The sequence below is a fragment of the Glandiceps talaboti genome, chromosome 12 (assembly GCF_964340395.1).
Source record: "Glandiceps talaboti chromosome 12, keGlaTala1.1, whole genome shotgun sequence".
Classification (NCBI taxonomy): domain Eukaryota; kingdom Metazoa; phylum Hemichordata; class Enteropneusta; family Spengelidae; genus Glandiceps; species Glandiceps talaboti.
This window is the reverse complement of record NC_135560.1, coordinates 6,358,667-6,381,015: the sequence shown is the minus strand read 5'-3', so window position 1 is coordinate 6,381,015 and position 22,349 is coordinate 6,358,667. Positions and strand designations below refer to the sequence as shown.

At 34.3% G+C, this 22,349-nt stretch overlaps 1 protein-coding gene across 1 annotated transcript in view; it reads left to right on the top strand.

Annotated features, from left to right (window-relative positions):
- LOC144443319 (conserved oligomeric Golgi complex subunit 1-like) overlaps positions 1-22,349 on the top strand; it is a 138,650-nt gene that overhangs the window by 94,046 nt on the left and 22,255 nt on the right. The gene's annotated exons all lie outside the window — the stretch shown is intronic.

The window sequence follows — 22,349 nt, the reverse complement described above, 5'->3', positions numbered from 1 at the left end:
TTGATTGATTGATTGAATTTTTTGAATTTTTTGTTCGGGTTCAAGACAACCTGAATACAGCTAGTACAATACGATCAAGATAATAAGACTTGCTTTAGGCACTGGATTCTAGACTTGTACAGTTACTGATTTTAATTATGTATTTGATGACTTAAATATCTAATCTTGTCTTGTATTGTCTCCTGATGCACTGATTTTTGTTGCTTGTAACTCATAAAAGATGTAGGTTTATCAAACCATTCATTCAATCGTAATTCAATATGAGTCAGTGAATGTGCAGACAGCTGTAACCATTCTGTATAGTCACAGACAGACAACTAAAACAATATTTTATACTTGGCTAGGTTTCTTCATGTTCATCGCATGTCTTTTTTGGCAATCTGATCAACTTTCACTGTAGTGGACAGGAAAACTCTGATTGAATTCATTAAAAGTTAAAGAAATCAGACCAAAGATAGAGATTATACAGACAGGTAGATGTACGGATGGATGGACCTGACAGACAGTCAGTCAGTCAGTGAGACCGACCGACGACTGACCAACAGAAACACAGACTGACTGACAGACAGATATATTTTTTCTCACTTTCTTCTCACCTCTCATAATGTTTTTGATCAAATTTTAAATCCTAGAGTTTTAGGTTGAATTGCAGTCAATCTCCAACAATATAAGCATCAAAATTTCATCAAAAAGAAAAGAATGCTGGAAAAGTTACAATTTTACTACACACTGTAGTGTCTGTAAATGGTCAAGAACTTACTACGTCCACGCCATACATAAAAAGAGTATAGCAGCTGTCTATACTTGCAAGATCTGTCACTCTGCGATACTCGTTGAGGATAAGTGAATAGTGAATTAGTGGAGTGGAGTCACAGAGTGAGTAGACAGATAGTTCAGATCTGATATAGCAAGAACATACAACATAAGGAACATGCAACATAAAGAACATACAAAATAAAGAACATGCAACATAAAGAACATGCAACATAAAGAACATACAACATAAGGAACATGCAACATAAAGAACATGCAACATAAAGAACATACAAGTTAAGGAACATGCAACATAAAGAACATGCAACATAAAGAACATGCAACATAAGGAACATGCAACATAAAGAACATGCAACATAAAGAACATACAAGTTAAGGAACATGCAACATAAAGAACATGCAACATAAAGAACATGCAACATAAGGAACATGCAACATAAAGAACATGCAACATAAAGAACATGCAACATAAAGAACATACAAGTTAAGGAACATGCAACATAAAGAACATGCAACATAAAGAACATGCAAGTTAAGGAACATGCAAGTTAAGGAACATGCAACATAAAGAACATACAAGTTATTAAAGGAACATGCAACATAAAGAACATACAACATAAAGAACATACAGCATAAGGAACCAATAGCATTTCAGTAATACAACACTGTGTTGGTTCTTCATTTACTCCAAAACGATCTATCTTGTACAGAAATTCATTTTACTTCTAACTTTAATAGGTATAATTCAGAATGAAAAATCGTCCATTAATAGAAACATCACACAACATCAAGAGAATTTTGTCACCGTTTTGTTTGTAATGGAGAGAGAGAGAGAGAGGAATCCACAAACCCAACCTTACACTTAGAAGTGTGATATCTAAAGTCTGATTCTTGAACACAGAAAGTAGAATTTATAGTCTGCCAGAAACGTTGTTGATAGTAAATCACTGTTGAGCCATTTGTAGCACTAATTGGTGTTTTTCACGCACTACAAGGTGTGTAGCTGTTGTTTTTGTCACCATGTTAGAGTTTTTAATGTACCATTTTTTACTGACAGTGTCAAAGATTGTGTACTACTTCTTCTGTGATAAAACAAGAGAGACTTTAGACTCAAAGTAATTATTTAGGTAAAGCTTTTTTGAGTTCAAACAAACAGACATTTGATCTTTTTTACCATATTTTTCAGGAAGAAAGGTAGAATTTTTTTCTAAATCCATGGTGATTGAGCAAAAAAAAGAAGTAATTTTGAAAATTATTGCCACTTTTTTAATTTTGAATGATATGCACCAGTTTTGGTATTTAGATTCTTGCAAGCAATAATCATGATGGATTTTATACAGTTTTGCTATGAATATAAATATAAATATAAATATAAATATAAATATAAATATAAATATAAATATAAATATGAGTATGAATATGTACCAATGGGTTATTGACACTGGTTTACATTTGGTAGATGTATACGCCAGGCTATTTTTAACTGAAAGACCAAACAATATTTAGCACAACTGAAATTGTATTAGATATTAGGTAATAGTATTGAAATCCTGTGATACCGCCATGGAAACCCTAGTACGGTACTTATTAAAATCCTACGTGTGATACCACTATGGAAACCCTAGTACGGTACTTATTAAAATCCTATGTGTGATACCACTATGGAAACCCTAGTACGGTACTTATTAAAATCCTACGTGTGATACCACTATGGAAACCCTAGTACGGTACTTATTAAAATCCTACGTGTGATACCACTATGGAAACCCTAGTACGGTACTTATTAAAATCCTATGTGTGATACCACTATGGAAACCCTAGTACAGTACTTATTAAAATCCTACCTGTGATACTGTAACTATGGAAACCCTAGTACGGTACTCATTAAAATCCTACCCGTGATACCACTATGAAAACCCTAGTACGGTACTTATTAAAATCCTACGTGTGATACCACTATGGAAGCCCTAGTACGGTACTTATTAAAATCCTACATGTGATACCACTATGGAAACCCTAGTACGGTACTTATTAAAATCCTATGTGTGATACCACTATGGAAACCCTAGTACGGTACTTCTTAAAATCCTACCTGGGATACCACTATGGAAACCCTAGTACGGTACTTATTAAAATCCTACCTGGGATACCACTATGGAAACCCTAGTACGGTACTTATTAAAATCAAACCCGTGATACCACAAATGGAAACCCTAGTACGGTACTTATTAAAATCCTATGTGTGATACCACTATGGAAACCCTAGTACGGTACTTATTAAAATCCTACGTGTGATACCACTATGGAAACCCTAGTATGGTACTTATTAAAATCCTACCCGTGATACCACTATGGAAACCCTAGTACGGTACTTATTAAAATCCTATGTGATACCACTATGGAAACCCTAGTACGGTACTTATTAAAATCCTACGTGTGATACCACTATGGAAACCCTAGTATGGTACTTATTAAAATCCTACCCGTGATACCACTATGGAAACCCTAGTACGGTACTTATTAAAATCCTATGTGTGATACCACTATGGAAACCCTAGTACGGTACTTATTAAAATCCTACCTGTGATACCACTATGGAAACCCTAGTACGGTACTTATTAAAATCCTACGTGTGATACCACTATGGAAACCCTAGTACGGTACTTATTAAAATCCTACGTGTGATACTACTATGGAAACCCTAGTACGGTACTTATTAAAATCCTACGTGTGATACTACTATGGAAACCCTAGTACGGTACTTATTAAAATCCTATGTGATACTACTATGGAAACCCTAGTACGGTACTTATTAAAATCCTACCTGTGATACAACTATGGAAACCCTAGTATGGTACTTATTAAAATCCTACGTGATACTACTATGGAAACCCTAGTACGGTACTTATTAAAATCCTACCTGGGATACCACTATGGAAACCCTAGTACGGTACTTATTAAAACCCTACCCGTGATACCACTACGGAAACCCTAGTACGGTACTTATTAAAATCCTACGTGTGATACCACTATGGAAACCCTAGTATGGTACTTATTAAAATCCTACCTGTGATACTACTATGGAAACCCTAGTACGGTACTTGTTAAAATCCTACGTGTGATACCACTATGGAAACCCTAGTACGGTACTTATTAAAATCCTATGTGTGATACCACTATGGAAACCCTAGTACGGTACTTATTAAAATCCTACGTGTGATACTACTATGGAAACCCTAGTACGGTACTTATTAAAATCCTACGTGTGATACTACTATGGAAACCCTAGTACGGTACTTATTAAAATCCTATGTGACACTACTATGGAAACCCTAGTATGGTACTTATTAAAATCCTACCTGTGATACTACTATGGAAACCCTAGTACGGTACTTATTAAAATCCTACCTGTGATACTACTATGGAAACCCTAGTATGGTACTTATTAAAATCCTACCTGTGATACCACTATGGAAACCCTAGTACGGTACTTATTAAAATCCTACCTGTGATACTACTATGGAAACCCTAGTACGGTACTTATTAAAATCCTACCTGTGATACCACTATGGAAACCCTAGTACGGTACTTATTAAAATCCTACCTGTGATACCACTATGGAAACCCTAGTACGGTACTTATTAAAATCCTACCTGTGATACTACTATGGAAACCCTAGTACGGTACTTATTAAAATCCTACCTGTGATACTACTATGGAAACCCTAGTACGGTACTTATTAAAATCCTACCTGTGATACCACTATGGAAACCCTAGTACAGTACTTATTAAAATCCTACGTGATACTACTATGGAAACCCTAGTACGGTACTTATTAAAATCCTATGTGACACTACTATGGAAACCCTAGTATGGTACTTATTAAAATCCTACCTGTGATACCACTATGGAAACCCTAGTACGGTACTTATTAAAATCCTACCTGTGATACTACTATGGAAACCCTAGTACGGTACTTATTAAAATCCTACCTGTGATACCACTATGGAAACCCTAGTACGGTACTTATTAAAATCCTACCTGTGATACTACTATGGAAACCCTAGTACGGTACTTATTAAAATCCTACCTGTGATACCACTATGGAAACCCTAGTACGGTACTTATTAAAATCCTACCTGTGATACTACTATGGAAACCCTAGTACGGTACTTATTAAAATCCTACCTGTGATACCGCTATGGAAACCCTAGTATGGTACTTATTAAAATCCTACCTGTGATACTACTATGGAAATCAAGGTTTAGACAATCTAGACACTAACTAAAAGTATCAGTATACTAAGTGATATCATTTAAGTTCTTGAAAATCGAGTTTCTACAGACATTGCAAACTATGGCTCATCATAAGTGTAAAGGCTATTTCAACATTGGAATTAGAGGAACCAAACAGAAGCAAACAAATAGTATATAGAATAGATAGAACATGTACTCTCTGCTAGTCAGTACCTAAACAAGTATTAACATACATTTTGAGTTACGTCTCATCATCAGTGTACAGGTTATATCGTGGAATTAGAGGAACCAAAGCGATCCAAAGCACCAGTATATAGAATAGATAGAACACACTACACACCAAACACATGCTCGCAAACATGAAAGTTACTGTGTAGAAAATGATGTAAATTGTTTGTTAATTTCGAAAATGTCCCTAGGCAGAAATTAGTTCCTAATCTCTCTCAACCTAAGGGGACCTTCATTATTGTATATGTATCTGAATCATTCATATTAATAATACCAAATTATCAAAGCAAAAATTAATTTGGTAAAACATGTTGTTATAGCTACCCGTGGACATTCATATAATTACGTTCACAATGTAGGGTGGTGTCTGTGATAGCAAGTTTTCCTACACGACAACATGTTTAATCTCATCCAGTGTTAACACACTGTCTTGATTACAGGGTACGTGTTATCCACATAACCAAGGCATCGCTATCGCCTATTTTCGTAATCTAGCACATTGAATTACAAAAGTTGTAGTAACGTCAATCTCAGTTTGACTATATCTTGATTTCCATAAAATGTAATAGTATATACACCCTGTACTCATACACGTTAGGTTTCCCACAAGTATCTACCGAACAAAGTATTTATCAAATGAACTGACAAGAGCTGTCATCATATTTTATGCCGTACATTCATTTTAATATTTCCCACTAATAGAAAGGATAAATATTGTAAAAGATAACTTTCATCACTTCCCTAAGCGGCATATTCAACATAAATGTGCATATATTGGGATTAAATAACGTCCCTTTGCAACTAATATTTCATCTTGTTGTTGACAAGCAAATGGCACTTATTTCATGGTCTGATAGCGTCAATTTGTTGAAGATTAATCCTTTCAGAAAACAAGAGATTATGTTGTTGTTGTTGTTGTTGTTGTTGTTGTTGTTGTTGTTGTTGTTGTTGTTGTTGCTTTTTAGACCCCAACGGGCACTGCCCAGAGGGGACTATTACATTGGGTTCTGTCTGTGCATCCATCTCCATCCGTCTGTTCACCCTCATATATCTCTGGCATGCACCAACCAATTTAAATCAAATTTGGCACAAAAGTAACATACTTTGTGAGACATATGCATGTCACTTTGTTTTGTGACTGAATCAAATATGGCCGAATAACGGCCATATTTGTTGTTTTTGTGTTTACCGTCATACCTCTGGCATGCACCAACTGATTTCAACCAAACCTGGCACAAAGGTAACATGCTTTGTGAGACATATGCACGTTACTTTGCTCTTTTACTGAACCAAGTATGGCCAAATGGCAGCCATATTTGTTGTTAAATTCACAATATGCATCATAACTAGGTTTAGGTGTAATATGTAGTGATGCCATTCAAGTGCCTACACCCATATTATCAAGTATGAGCTTTCATTTAAGACCTTGATCTTTGACCTTGAAAGTCTTCTTCAAGGTCAAATAGCCACATTTTGGTTATCTTCATAGTTTTTTCAAAATAAACTTTTCAAGTGAAAACATTTTAATCATGACTTGGGTTTGACCATGTGAGGCATATGCAAGTCACTTAATTTCGTGACCTTGACCTGTATAGCAAAATGGCAGCCATATTTGTGATAGAAAGCACATTTTGCCTGTTAGCTATAAAAGTTTGATACATATGAACCCCATTCAAGTGTCTGTAACCCTAACATTATCAATGATGAGCTTTCTAATGAGACCATGACCTTGACATACATTTTCAAGGTGGAGAGACAGATAGGGTTAGATTTTAGCTGTACACTTAACACAGCAAAAATATTATTACTAGTTATTCTGAAAACCTAACACTACAAACATTTGCATTCATGGAAAGTCTAAAGCATTTCCATGATAAAATTGCCAAAATGCTAATCATCTTACACAATACAACACATGTTGGGGGAGGGGGAGGGGGGTATGTCTCCAACTGAAGACTTGTTTATTTTCTGACTTTAGAACTTTAAGCAGAAACCTAAATATATCATAAGATTAAAATCATTACATTTAATTTTAATGAAACTTGAAAAAAAAAAATATCTTGCTTTTAATATTCAATCAATTCCTAAATTGAATTGTCAGTTGACAAGTTTCAAAACAGGTTGACAGATAAATTGCATTGTTTGGATCTACCACTTACGTTTTATTCTTAGACTAACATTTCACAAAGAAAATGTCAGTTGACAAGTTTTGAAGAGATAGCTTCATGAATTGGATCATTTTGATTTGACTGGGCATGATGCAAATAAATCTGTCTGTCTCTTTGGTTCAATGAAAGGCCTCATTCAAAAAAAAAAAAAACGGCTGATAAGGTTTTAAGAAATATAGCATTTTGCTGTTGCAACGTTGATGAAATACACCCCACAGAAACTTTTGTGGATGATAATTTTTCATTATCTCTCCTTGTGATGAGTAACCATGGGATTTCAATGTCCACAACCGAATATCTATCATTAGTCAACCAATGTTAGATAATGTCCCTAAGCAACTAATATTCCATCTTGTTGTCAACGGTTTAAAATATGATGATGCATTAAAACTGGTGTGTATGTATGACAGAATGAAAGAATGGTACATTTCTTTGTTATTTTTAGTCAGTTTCATTTATTGCTGCAATTATTCTGTTCATTTGAGCATCTGGTATAATTTTCACGTATGAATTTAACAAAAGTGATTTGACGATGAAATTTTTTTTGTTAATTTTTTTTTTAGAACTGATGGTTTGGCTGTAAAGATATTACACATATATCTTTGTGAATTTTATGAGGTTGATGCGTATTTTTGTATTTAGGAATTTTTTATTGAAAAAGGAAAGAATGAAAAAAAATGGTTACAGCACAGAAAAGGTGCAATACAACATTATAACAGATGGTTTGAGTTAGACGTCAAAATTTTCACATTGCTTCAAAATATTGTGACACAAATACAGCATCTTGAAATTCTGATATAAATCTTTCAACAAAATCAGTCTAGTTCAAAATTGTTGAAAAGCCTGCTCAGGAGCAAAAGCTGGTCGAATATTCAAGGTGGTTTTTTTTTGTACCGAATCACTATTGATCTAAATGCTGCCAAAATTATTAGTTTACTATGTGAGTAATCACTTTTTCTGTTCTAGCTTTAAGTTGAAATCACCGTCATATAGTCTGCAGCTAGTATGACAATCTGTCATTTGCCTTATGATTTCTGTATACATGAACATTTTCATTCCCCACTCCCACCCCTCAACTACACCACCCTTACCCACACCCCCATAAAGTTGTACAGAATCCAGTGTTTTTGCTAAGGACAGTATTATTAGGCAAAATCTACCGGGGTTCCCAAGTCATTTTACCTGGTTTCCCAAACAAAATTACCATAAACTCTATGGGGAAACACTGCCATTTTTACCCCTTTCTCCCTTTCTGTTTACTGTGGTTTCCCAACCTTTAATAGCAAAAGAACTGGGAATCCATACACATAATTAAACTCACAACAGAGTAAAAAACATAATATAAAACAAACAAAACCATTCCCCACAAAATTTGTGAAAACTTGTTGTTTCGGCAACTGACATCGCCATAGGTTAACCAGTCTACATAAGTGAAATATTCCTATACAGAGGACAATACCATAATGTTGTTTGTTCTAAATTGGCTTCCTAAGTTATAAAAATAACAGTCTGGCATTGATGACCATATGTTTCTATTGTTATCACACTTTGTGTATTTATATGTATTGAATATAAAAGATGTAAAAAGTACAATACATGTAACCATGGTAACAGTTCAATCCTAATTGTTATGAAATATGGAATGGGGTTTTATGATGTCCGTTTTAGCTTTTACATTCTCAAACAAATAAAACCTTAAAGCGTTTTATAGAGAAAACATAATACTATTAGACTTTCTAGAATGTTCCTGATGTCAATAAAGATTTGCAGGTAGGTAGGTCAGCAGAGAATGAGTCTGGAGTTTTGCCAATATTACGTAGATTGTTGGTGGTTTTACTGAAAGGAAATACCCAAGGTACCACACTTAAAATTTAAATGTTGAATAATGATATTATTTTTTAGTTGTCCGCAATAAATTTTTATTAACTTTATGAGACTGTTAATCATGAATTTATTAAGTTACAAAAAAATTTCTACTCAATTTTTTTTTTAAATCCAAAATTTTGTGGACATTCTTTCACCTATTTTTTGTGAGGGGTATATTCTGCAGTGAGTTAATATCTTGTATCTTGTTCTTTTATTAACAGTCCTGTCATAATGCTATTGTGGATACCATACTGTCAGCTGACTTAGATAAACACAAACTAAACTATTGCTATTATTGTTCGCTATGATAGATTATACAAGTGAGTGATAATGGTGACTTGGTTGTGTAAATAATCACTTTATGATCTAGTCTGGATGCCAATGTGGTCTATGACTAAACCATGTCTGGTCAAAGTCCCTCAATCAGCACAAAAATGTGATCATCCAATCAGTGAACCCCAACTGTTAAAGTGACATAAACAGTGTATATTTAAAGTAGCATCCTGAGCTGACAAATATACCATATTTGGACATAAATATACCATATTTGGACATTACATAACTGCCCCAATAAACACTAACTTTATGAGGGACTGTGTTATTGGTTCGAATTTTGTGATTGATTAACAAAGACATGATGTTAATGACTGTGTGGGTGGCTAGGGATGAATTTTAATTTGCATCTAATGCATGTCAGGACTTCTAGAGTAATGACTTTGACAATACTGTGAGTGGAGGTTCGAATTGTAATGATCATGCGTGTGTATAGTAATGCATGTGAAGCGCATGGACCGGAAGTTATGGTGTCGACCAAGAAATTGAATGTTCGTTATTTTTATAATGCACCTAGACAGCAGTATTCTATTTTAGGTACCAAGATTTAAATCAACATTCAATAGCTTATATCAACATGTCAATAATGTGCGCCTGTGTTAGTTAGCAGAAAGCTTAGTTTTCACTGCTGTACTGATCTTTAAGATTAAAGTGGCCATATGGATGAGAATTGGGTATTTATTTTGGATTTTTAATTTATAAAACAATTTTATCATGGCTTCCTACTTGAAAAATCAATGTGAAATAACATTGACTAAGTCTGTGTTTGTAACTCAATACATTGCAAAAAGCTAAAAAAAATGTGTAAAAAGTTTGATATTGTATGTACAATAACAAAATTTTTACAGTTTATTAATCTTTTATCAGTTATTGAACACAGACTTAGTCGATGTTGTTTCACATTGATATTTCAAGTAGGAAGCCATGATAAAATTGTTTTATAAATAAAATTCCAAAATAAATATCCAATCCTCATCCATATGGCCACTTTAATAACAAGGTAGAGTTGAGTTGACAAAGTTGCAGAACAAATGACAGATATAGGTGTCGTTGTTTACTGTGACATTCCAGGGTACTTCAATTCTTTCTAAACCTTACAGCATCATTTATACATACCATAAATATTTGGATAAGAGAGAAGAGAACATTAATATCATCCATATGTTCATATATTACAATCTCAAATATATGAATTTATGTAAATTAATAATTTTGTGACATCAGCAGTTCGGGGGAAAAAAAGTATGTAAAATTAATGAATGACGTTAAACAGTCAATATGTTGTTTGAAATATTGATGTGAACTTTAATGACATTTGATATTTCTCAGAATCACTTCTCTAAAATTATATTACAATATATAATTTAAAGATGTTTTTTTTTATTTTAATGTATATTTGAATAGTGAACTTTGACATTTTACATTCTTGCCCGATCTAAAAAATATTGATGGATAATTTTGGATAAATATATTAGTGTATATACCAAACAAGAACTAGAAATAACTAAAATTTAATATAGGAAGATTTCTTTTTTGAATTTTTTATGTGTAATTTTAAGACAGGTGATATAAGAAGCATTGAGTGTTCGAAGTTCGTAGTATTTAATAATGAGCACACTAGGGAGTCCAGTGCAAATACACATATACTTAAGGGGTCTAAAGATCAATGAACCTGCTGTGAGGATGAGTGTGAAAATGATTGCAGTTATTGGATGGATGCTGCAGACTGTCAAATTACCATCAATTGATGACACTGACTGTATCACACAGGATAAATGATGAGCAAATAACAATTTTCAAATGGTTGTAATTATCAGTAAATAGAATCTCTAAGTGAGGATCGAAGTGTGCCAGGTATAATGAATGTAAAAAACTACAAGATGGTGGGAGATGGCCCATTACAAGATAAGCTGTACACATGGGTCATGGTTATTCAGAATTACTGAATTGAACAATTTTTGGGGGTATTGAGTAAGGTCTTGCCACTTTTAGGGTATTTTGCACATATTTGAGTATGTATAATATTAATAAGGGTGACTGCGAGGATGTTGAGTTAAGTTGAGTGCATGCCACCTGGGGTACCAAAAAGAGTGACCCAAGTAATACTAAAGCACCCCAAGAGTGAGGTTGTACTTACAGAAGGCGGATGCTTTGAAGTTGAAGTTCACCCCACTCGTATTTATCACATTAAAGCTGCACTAGCTGCAATATTTGAAGAAAAAAAAATCTTTTGTTTATTGATATAATGTAATAATTATAATAATGGACATCCTGAATGGTGTTACCTGTGGAGAAATCCTTTTGTATACACATAATATGGTACAGTAATCCAGTCAAATTGATTTTTGGGTCCGCACCCAAAAATCAGCACCCCAATGAATCACGATTTCACTTATTACTATACATACTATATGGATGAAATAGACCTCTAATTAACATGTACAATGTCTAATTATTGGTATTTTAACAATTTTCGGTGAATACATTTTTGGTTGTCAGATCGAGAAAAAAAAATACCCCAGTTACAGCTAGTGAAATTTTAAATGAGATGGAACACAGTGAATATTAAGTTCATCCCATTCACATTTCTCACACTCACATTTCTCACACTCACAGTACATATTCTGACTCGACTGTTGTGTTTTCTTCAGTGTCGTCACAATATTCCGTGCACTCACTCTTCCCTTGCAAACCTTCCAGGTTGCCCTACCCTGTATCCCGAATTTCACCTCATTCCCTGTGATGAGTACAAAAGCCTGAGGATCATTAGCAAGATAGGAAATTAGTATTACTCTCTATATCAATGTGAAATAATGTACCACTGAGAATTTGATTAATTTTACAAAAATATACCAAAAAATAAAAAGGATGCCTCAGAACAGAATTGTTATCAATATGAAAGTAATAACCCTGTAGCAGCCATTGCTGATATTGCTTGTTTGATAGCTTTACAAAGAAGTGATATGAATTCATAATTTTGTGATTTTACTGTTTTGTGTTGCCATGGATAATTGATCAGGCTTTAATGCACTCTGTATGTACATACTGTGTGTGCATGCCAACCAATGTTGACAGTGAGTCTGTTGCCATGGCAAACATATCGACAGTAATTTGTTGTCATTGCAAATATGTTGAACGTAATCTCCTCTTGCAAATATGTTGACAGTGAATGTGTTGCCATGGTAAATATGTTGCCAGTGAATCTGTTACCATGGGAAACTTGTCGATAGCAATGTTTTGCTATATCGCAAGCATGTTCATAGCAACCTCTCATGGTTTTGCCAACATGTTGACAACAATGTGTTACCATGGCAACATGTTGGAAAGCAACCTGTCGTCATGGCAAACATGTTGCCAGCATTCTGTTGCCATGGTTTTGCAAATATGAATATTCTGTCATGCAAATATGTTGACAGCAAACCTGTTGCCATGGCAAACACATTGACACTGAATCAGTTGCCATGAAAAACATGTTCTTGACAACAATATGTTGCCATGGAAACTGTTGACAATGAGTCCATTTCCATGGCAAGCATATAAACAGCAATCTGTCACCATAGTTATTTGCTAAGAACCACATGATAAATGGCAGTGCACTGTATATTATTAACAAAATGAAAGATGATTATAATGTTATCATCATGTGATTACTGATTGTAAATTAAGGTACCTGATATTAACAACAAACATGAAAACTGTCATCAAACATGACACACAGAAAACACGACATACAGATTAAATTACCAGACTGCTGTATCAACTAGAGGCAGATGCCACATTCATTAAAACTTACTATCTGGTCTGCTAGTTTTGTCCAGGTAACAAAAAAAAAATACCCTGACTAGATATTTCCAGCGTAGTGTTTTTTTTTTTCATGCTTTCACCTCAGTCTGTTTGAACTTGAATACTTTTCATTAGCCATCTCTTTCCCATTTCGTGGTCACTAAAAAACGAAAACTGATCATAATACCATGCAGAATTCAAAATCATTTCTGGTTTGATAGACTTGCCCAGGTAGTAAAAATTGTGTGGTATGACTAACGTTTTCAAGGTTTTTAGCCGATTGTTGAACCCACAGACTTCAGCTGTTGGTATCTTTTCTCAGTTTCTATTCACTAACAATAACAATTTTATGAGACTGACCAGAGTTGAAAAATCATTTTCTGGTTCGACAGACTTGTCTGTGTCACAAAATCAAAATGTTTTCAAGGTAATCTATAGAATTTTGAAGTGCTTTTACTTTTTATGTTCAGTTCAAAATTTCCCATTCAACCACCATCATGGTAAGAATGAGGACTAACTTCACAATATATACATATTTGTAACCAAGCTAGGGAGTTAGGACTAGGAATATGGTTAGACGCCTTAGCGTAATCCAGATTTTTACAGAGGCAAGAATATAGAACACGTGACTGGCTGTACACTAGATGCACATTTACAACCAAGCTAGGGAGTTAGGGATAGGAATAGGGTTAGACTCCCTAGCACAATCCCAATTTGTACCTTCTGCAATGAGTTGACAATGTTCTACATGTGGCTCATTATCATTTAAATAATGTTTTCAATAAAACTGAGATGAAAAATTTAAAAAAAATTGATGACTCAGTGTAGAAACATAAAAATGCATCAAATAAATCCGAGAAAATCTGTATAAATCACATATGGCCACTATTTCATCTACAGAATATAAAAATTGGCAGGTATAAAATGTTCTATAATTTATAGGACGTATTATTATAGTTTTATAATGGGATCATAAAAATCAGGAAATCTCAAACATGAAAAAATATATACAGCTATGAGTCGTATAAATGAACCGAATATTACTACTCATACAATCAAAATCTGTCCTTAAGATGTAATTTTTGATGTCGTCAGATTTTCTGTTCTGGAAGAGGGAATGATAGGCTGTGAGAGAACTCTATAAACTTGAAGAACAATAAGATTTATACTGTCGGATTGATTTTTACCTTTCTATTCAAAATTTTAACCGTTTTTTTTTTTTTTTTTTTTCGTTTAAATTTTTCATATCCTCAAACAAATACTGAATTAGCATTAGGTGTAAAAAAAAAATTGTTTTTTAATTTTTAATTTAAAACTCTGAGACTGATTAGGTTTTTTTGTAAATTGCTTCCTTTGTGTTCGGTATGATTTCTACAGATACTGTGGGATTAAAAAGATATTTATTGTAAAAATGACAGTTTTATGCATTTTTCAATAATTAATATTGTGCCCCTAAAATGATTGTAAATTCTGTGTCTGTAAGTAGGGACATCATGCAAATATAACCACTCCATACAATTGTACAAATCGTTCTCGTGTCTGTTCAAGATGTCACTTAAACTTCAAAACCCAAATAGTTAGCAGAGTGCCTAAATATGAACACCCTCTGTAAACTGAACACCTCTATAAACTACAATTTATCAAGTCTGATTATCAAATCTCTTCTGTCTGTTGAGATTCACATAAACTTGACAACCCGGCCTCCCCCCCCCCCCCCAATAGTAGAGTGCCTAAATGTGAACACTGTCTGTAAACTGCATGATTGAAGATTATTAAATCTCTCATGTCTGTTGAGATAAACCATAAACTTGATACACACACACACACACACACACACACACACACACACACACACACACACACACACACACACACACACACACATATATATATACATATACATACATATTTTGTTTGCAGTAGAAATTGTCTAAATATGAATGCTGTCTGTAAGCTGAACACCTCTATAAACTGTATGACTGCATAAATATCTTGTTTATATGTTGAGATGTCACATAAACTTGACACAGCAAATAATTAAGTGGCTAACATGAACACTCTGTAAACTGAACACCTACCTAATATGTACAGTACTATATAAACCAGACACCTGTTGATTCGTAAGTAAAGAAAGGTAGTAAAAAGTGAATGACCCTGGTGGTCCAAATTAGTTTATGAACAGCTGACAACAACTTTTTCAGGAATAACCCTTCCTTTTATGAGTAATATCCCTCCACAATTAAAGTGGCCGTATGGATGAGGATTTCGTATTCATTTTGAATTTTGAATTTATAAAACAATCTGACCATAGCTTCCTACTTGAAAAATCAATGTGACTCAACTTTGACCAACTCTGTGTTTGTAACTCAATACATTGCAAAACGCTAAAAAATGTCTAAAAGTGCTGTTATTGTATGCACAACAGTTTACACATTTATCAATCATTTGCCATTTATTGAGTTACAAACAAGGACTTGACATATGTTGTCTCACATTGATTTTTCAAGTAGGAAGCCATGATATTTATAAATTAAAAATGCAAAATAATTTCCCAATCCTCATCCATATACTAGCCACTTTAAATCAAGTGTTGTGAACAAAATATGACATATAAGCTGTCATGTTGACACAGTTCTGTTTAGTGTTTTTGTTTTTGTTTTTGTTTATGTTTTTGTCGTCTATTTTTTTGGTTACTGACATGTTTTACGTCCTTGTTGTTGTTGTTGTTGCTTTGTACCAGATGTGTATGACATGGTTATTAATATTGCATGTAACATCCAAAATATCACAATGCGCCAGGAGCATACAGGTATAAAATAAGACGGACAAAATTAACAAATGTCCAGTTTTAGTAGAGCGACAGGGATACAGGTTGTTAAAAATAAAACCATTCCATCTCTATGGCAACTGTAAGATTAAAATAACGTCATATATCTCCACCCATGAATTCCATCTGGTGCATGATTCACAGTCCATAATTCTGACAAACAAACACGTTCAGAATATATTTGGGGATTGTGGCGTAGAATATATTAACATTTATGAGTTGTATACTCATACTACCAGCCCTGCTGCAAACAAACAGAAAGTGGCAAATGTGTTGTTTGTTTGGTATCCATACATATATACCAGCATATAATAGCGCTGTATTTACAAACTGGCCCAGGGCCTTTATTGTATGCAGCTGTTAATATGCTGTGACCAGCTCGTTTTTTGTTATGTTTGTGTACAAATGTCTATCTATGCCAGCTGTCGTGAAGCGAGACTGTTTGTCGGTATAATGATGGGTGATGTGTTTACCAGTAAATTTGTCATTACACGGAGTACCAGGAACTGTGTTTATTACTACTTTATAAGGTGTTGTGTTACATTATGCACATCATGTTGTGTTGTATTGTGTTCTGTTTCACTTTTATTCTCTTGTTTTGTATTTTTATAGTAACTTGTTTTGTCTTTTTCCAATGCCGTATTTTGCCATGTTACATGTTTTATGTCCTACGACATATTTTGTATCATGACAATGTGTTCTGTGTATCTGTTTGGATTCTGGAGAACTCACAATTGAGCAAAAATCCTCCAGGATGGTGTGCGGACTTTGTTGGTTTTATAGTCGCGAGGGTTGGGTCACGGAGTGATGATAATGTTTAGTGCCATGTAATTTAATGTGCTGTGTTCTGTTTTGCAGTGCATGAGTGGTAATTTGTGTCATGGTTTGGTTTCCAGTTTGTTCTTTGCTGTGTTCTGTTTGCAATCAGGTGTTAGTGTGTGCATCGACATTGCATTTTATCAATGACAACATGTTTCGTTGTGGTCAAGTCTAACAACAGTGTTGCAATATACACTTTGCTAGAGTTTGATTTTGTGTTTGTCAGGCAATGTTGTTCTGTTGTTGCATTTTCATCATACTTGCTCAGAGTTTATAGCGTTTATACTTGACTGTACTGTAAAGTTTAAGTATTCAAAATCTCAAACCGTACAAGTATTGATCGATAGCTAAATGATTTATTTCCTTCAGACAAATATCATAATCTACAGGATTAGAGTAATCTTTAACCAAGGACATTACAGGGATCAAGTCAACAATGTACCCAAAGTGGCACAAGCAGAATTGATTTATTAGCTGTTTATTCATGAGTACTTTACACAAACTAGTTACATGAAACTGATCTAGTATAATATATATTACTGTCTATGTTTACCTTGCGTGGCAAATCATTCTCTGGTGTAACAGTTGTTAGTAATCGGTTGATGGCATCCAGCCAGTTACAATTTGTTAAGTGTTCAGTGGCTCTGTTTGATACAACCATACAGAAACCAATAAGGAACTGCACATGCTACACTTTAGGATAGAAAGATTGAATGTATGCAGTTTTTTTTTGTTTGTTTTTTTGCGACATTTTGTCAAAATGAAATAAACTTTAGAGTAAAACCTACCGCCATCAGACATCAAATGCAGACATCAACACATTAGTGCCATGCAGCATGCATGTCTGTGTCAAGTTTCATTTAGACAAAATGTAGCAAGAAATTGTAATCTTGCTATCATAAAATACAGTGTAGAATATGCAGTTTCTTGTTTTCAGCGTGGTTGTATCAAACAGACCCAGTCAACTACATGCAATGGGTGGTAATTGAGGCTTAAAATTCTTCAACATTTTAGTATAATACTAAATGTGTCCGTCATTTGTATTCACCTGAATGCCAGATTTGAGTTCTAACAATAGCAGCATAGTGGTTAAAGTAGATACTATAGAAGTAGCTTTTAATATACAAGACCGACCCCCCCCCCATCCCCACCCCCAACCTGACCCCCACTCCAAGTATACACTCACTTATACCTCTGTTTATACAAGTGTATAGTGGAACATGTCTTTGAAATCAATTGGACAACCCATAAGCAACTGTTGGCATACTCAGCTGGTACATTATGCCGGTACAATCAATATACATTACTGTGAAAATTATGATCAAACATAAACCAACAAGTAACTGTGGCAGAATTTAGCTGTGTTGTAACTGCTACTGTGAAATTTATTAGAAAAAGCTAGCCCACAAGTTTAGCTGTGTTGTAACTGCTACTAGGAAATTTATTAGAAAAAGCTAGCCCACAAGTAACTGTGGCAGAATTTAGCTGTATTGTAATTTCTGCTACTGGGAACTTTATTACAAGCAGCTAGCCCACAAGTTTAGCTGTGTTGTAACTGCTACTAGGAAATTTATTAGAAAAAGCTAGCCCACAAGTAACTGTGACAGAATTTACCTGTATTGTAACTGCTACTTTATTAGAAATGGCTAGCCTATAAGTTTACCTGTGTTGTAACTGCTACTGTCAAATTTATTCTAAAAAGCTAGCCCACAAGTAACTGTGGCAGAATTTACCTTAATATATCAGTATAAATATATGCAACTGACAGAAATTACTTTTCTTTACTGCTCTTGAAAAAATATTTTTAATCAGCCCACTAGCATCTATGGTTAAAATTGATAAAGCAGCTAGCCCACAAGTATCTGTGACATTCTATTATTAGCATACCTATATTTATCATCTATCGGATCAATAAAACGCATGATTCATAAGCACTCATCATGATATGGCATCCCACTGAGCCTAAAAATTCATTGATGTTTTCATAAATTCAATGTCATTATTGATTGCATACTCAACATCTCGGCCTCCTTGGCATTCGTACATTTTCTGCTGGAATTCCATCCCATAATTGTCATAATATCAGATCCGTTCAACCTGCAAGATTTTATCTTTTAAATGAATCATGTCACATCCTGCGGTGACTGTACGACATGTCTCAAGTTGTTTGTCGCATGTTTGGTTTCGTCTTGCCTTGGGGGGACTTAGCATGTGTCGAAATTACAATAATCTGATCACTTTGAATCTAGTAGACATAACAAGGCTAAAAATAGGGGAGGTCAAAGGTTACAGACGGAGGTTAACCTCTCTAAGTGGTTGATAGATGGTCAGACAATGTCAATATGTAGTTTGGCTTGTAATGTCCTTCATGGGTTCATGCATCTTTTGTTGTAGTATAGTTCTGTATAATGTGATCAACACGAGTGTGAGATGAGGGAGAGGATGGGAGGTAATGTTTCAACTGAAACTCAATTTTGTTTTTTGTTGTTGTAGTAAGCACACAGTCACTTGTAATCACAAGTATCAAAACACAAATCAAACTTTTTGTAATGTGATGTTTCAATATATGAGGATGTGACGTGTGTGTTAGTCTAGTTCCTATACCTGTCGATGGTTTCTATGATCTCCATCCTCTCAAGTGAAGATAAACGTAGTAATCATAACAGGTGTAGGAAATTAGTCTATGTGTGTGCAGACTAGAGATGACATGCTAATTACTAGTGTTTACCCCAGTGTATTTGCAAATCACTTCCTTTGCGTACAATAACAAACATATTATGCATTTTTTTTACTTTTTTGTAATTATTGAGTCACAAACATGTGTTTGTTCCATGATGTTTGTCGTTGGTTTTTAAAAAGAAAAATATAGTGAAGTTTTGTTTTTTTCTTTAAAATGACAAAATGAATGGTAATTTGTTATTCATATGGTCACATTATAATACATGTATTGCCTGGCTATGAGGGCACTAATAGATGTATATTACCCCAGTAATGAGCTGCTATGCGGCAACCATTTTCCCAAGGCTGAAAGCCAAAGGAAATTGTTCTACATAACAGCACAAGGGCATTCTCGCAAACCACAGCTTGATATCTCTTCCGTAAAACTGCAAAATATCAAAATATCTTGATGGTGCATGTAATGGATGCTGCCGTAAAAGAGGCTATGGTTTACGATGATTCACAAGGGGTAATATGATGTCTACTAGTGCCCAAATAAGGCAAGGCAATAAGTATTTTATAATACATCACATTCTCAGACACATATTCTTTTCAAAGTCATAGCAAATCACCGGAAAGAGCGTATGCTAGATGACTATAATTGCCCTAGGGGAAATAGAAGAAGACTAGTGTCTCATGTTATGCAAATTGAGGTCACTATGGGTCACACATCCATATCATGTGACATGATCTAAGCCAATCACTATAATAATTAGAGGAATCTCCAAGTACAATGACAATTGAATGATATTTAAATTAGCATGTGATAATTCATCAAATCAAAGTCAATTTGCTGTATAGATGCATTTAAATTTGAAAAGATAAAAAAAATTGAAAAAAATTGCATATATCGTTAATAAAAGACTATTTAGTGCATATTAAATATATACCAGATTATTTGCATTGATGCACACACATACCAGTGGTATTTGCACTGCAGTGAAATACTGAAAACATAATTGCGTACTTGTATGCAAATCAGTGTGCAAGCTCTCCATGTACGCAAACTGACTTGAGTACATAATTATATGTTTACAAAATTTACTGTTTCAGATAAATCCTATGATGTGAGTGCAGGTATGGGTATACATACATGTGGTGTTTTCTACAACACTTTCACTTGCTTCACTCATGGTATTATTAGACAGGTAAATAAAACCACAGAACCAAGTACAACACACTATTGAAAATCGTAGAAACTAGATGCATGATACCTCAAGAAAAATGGAACAGCCGCAGAGAAAGCTGTCGGCTGCGTAAAACAAGCAGTTTGTTGAAGGTCTAAATAGTAAAGTCTACATGACTTGGTGTAAGTATCTATTAATAGCTGTCAACAACCACTGACAACGAATTGATACTGGTAAAGTGTTTACACGTTCGTGTTTTGTTTACTCACATGGTGAAAGTGTAAAGGGCTTCTGTGATGAATGATGGAAAGGACAGTGTTTAACAATCACTTCACAACTAAAGCTTCACTAGCCAGTCCATTCAACACACCAGTATTTGTACACACATTGCCTTTGTGTCATGTGTTGTATGTTGTTCCTAGATTTCTATACCATGTCCGACAGGACTGTCTGTGTCCACATGTTGTTCAGGGGTATGTCCTTCCAGGTATGCAAGGATGAATTCCATTAGTGTTTTTGTTACAATGTGTCAGTTAAAATCAATGCTGTCCATGTTTTCTGCTGTCAGCAGCAAATTCTGAGATACTCTTTGGCTACAGAGTTGTGTGATTAAAGTTCGTTTTTTTTAGTCGAAGTTGTTCTTTTTAGCAAAAAACGAGCAAAAAATGAAATAAAAACAAAAGAATCACTGTCAATCACATCCCGCCCACTACAACCTCAGCGTTACCACTGCTACAAAGTGTTTCATGAAAAAATTTTCAATCAGATTAATTGATCAATTAATTAATTAACCAATCAATCAAAAAATCAATAACTTTGTACATCTATGGACAAATTAATTAGCAATTTACATGTCCTATATTCAAGTAAGAAATAGTTTTTTTCATCCAAAAATATTAAAATAGATTTATTACTGAAATTATATAAAAACTAAAAACAAAACAAGGTAACAAATGACTGTGAATGTTGTAAAAGGAGAAAATGTGAAGGCCTTCCAAGTTACATATTGAGACTCTTTAGTTCCATAATTAGACTCCCTAGGTACATACTCTTTAGTTGTATAATTAGACTCCCTAGATACTCTTTAGTTGTATAATTAGACTCCCTAGGTACATATTCTTTAGTTGTATAATTAGACTCCCTAGATACTCTTTAGTTGTATATTTAGACTCCCTAGATACTCTTTAGTTCCATAATTAGACTCCCTAGGGACATACTCTTTAGTTCCATAATTAGACTCCCTAGGTACATACTCTTTAGTTCCATAATTAGACTCCCTGGATACATAGTGACTAAGATTTACTCTCCACCACCACCACAATCTCTTTCATAGTTAGACTATAGCCAAATAGTGAGACTCCCTAAGTACATAAATAAGACAATACTTAGGTACAATTCTCTCTAGCAACATATTTAAACTTCCTAGGTACAAAGACTCTGTGGCAACATA